The following is a 1,584-nucleotide window of genomic DNA, read 5'->3' on the forward strand; positions in this document are numbered from 1 at the left end:
ATCCACTCTGCAACCCTCATTGCATACTCCTACGATAAAAATAATGCCCTAAAATATATTTTTTAAAAATATAAAAGTGCCGAAGTTTAGGGAAGTGAAAAAGAATAGTCAAGTAATGAGAAAAGAACTAGATTAGAAGGGAGGGTGTGCCGGGCAGAGAAGATGACACAAGCAGTGAAGGATTGTGAATGGCAAGGTGCCCACAGTGCTGCAGAGGAAACTTCTAAAGGGTCTGTGTCACAGTGAGGGTGTGTCGCAGTGAGAGTGAGACTTGACACAGCCATGTTTCATATAGGACTGGTTTTGAAGAGAGCTGATGGTGAGATATTGCCATCTGTGTTCTAAGCAGAAAGGGAAATGATATATTATTAAGCACAGAACTTGTATTTTCCCCTTAAAAGATATGAAATGAACTTTATGCAAATGCAATCTATATATCAAAAATACAACAGGAAATAAAACACCTTCCCATTTTTTATAAGCACAAAAATACCTTATAAATATTTTTATATCAAGCACTGTTTCAAAAACTAGAAAAGAAATGGAGTTTCCAATATAGAAAACAGACAGTAAACATTTATCTATACCAAAAAATTTTAAAGAGATCCATATTTATGTCCATTACAAAAAAGGCTGGAATGTATAAATTATTGGAGTAGATCACATGCAAGTAAAATCTTGCTGAAGATAATTTTAAAATGGCTGAAACAGTACATTGGCAGGGAACTGTCAGAAATTCAAGCTACATTCAGGAAAGGCCACAGAATTAGAGATATCATTGCTGATGTCAGATGGATATTTACTGAATGTTGCTTGTGTTTTATTGAGTATACAAAAGCATTCAACTGTGTGGATCATAATAAATTTTAGACAACAGTGTAAAGAATGAAAATTCTAGAGCACTTCTTTGTCTTCCTGGGGAATCTGTACATAGACCAAGAAGCAGTCATTCAAACAGAGCAAGAGGATGCTGCTTGGTTTCAAACCAGAAAAGGTGAGTGTCATGGTTATATCATTTCAGCAGATGTATTCAATCTTTGGGTTACGCAAATAATCTGTGAAGTTGGTCTATATTAAGAAGAAGGTGACATGAAGTTTGAAGGAAGAATAATCAACAACTTCAGATACTCAGATGAAACAACCTTAAATGCAGAGAATGATGACTTAAAGCCCATGTGATGAAGCTCAGAGACTGGGTATAGCCTTCAACATAAAGAGAGCACAAATTCTCACAACTGAACCAATATGTAACATCAAACAGCATATTTCAAAGGACAAATCTGGTGCCAAGGACCTCTCTAAAATGTGATGAGCAAGGATGTCGCTTTAAAGATTAAGGTGTATATCATCCTCGGGTATGATATTTTCAGTTGGTGCATGTGCATGTGAAATTTGGGCAGTGAATAAGGAATACCAATACTAAGAGATGTCTTTGCTCTGTTTCCTTCTGCTGCACTTGGAGCTGCTACAAGTCGGGGTCAATTTGAGGGTACCTAATAACAAACAAAAAAAGCAAATACATAAGCAAAGCCATTTTAGATGATATTGTTTGATAGTTTCCTCATTCAGTTAGTTCCTCTTTCT

Source organism: Elephantulus edwardii, unplaced genomic scaffold, assembly GCF_000299155.1.
Source record: "Elephantulus edwardii isolate Elephantulus edwardi_28Jun2011 unplaced genomic scaffold, EleEdw1.0 scaffold00030, whole genome shotgun sequence".
Taxonomy (NCBI): Eukaryota; Metazoa; Chordata; class Mammalia; order Macroscelidea; family Macroscelididae; genus Elephantulus; species Elephantulus edwardii.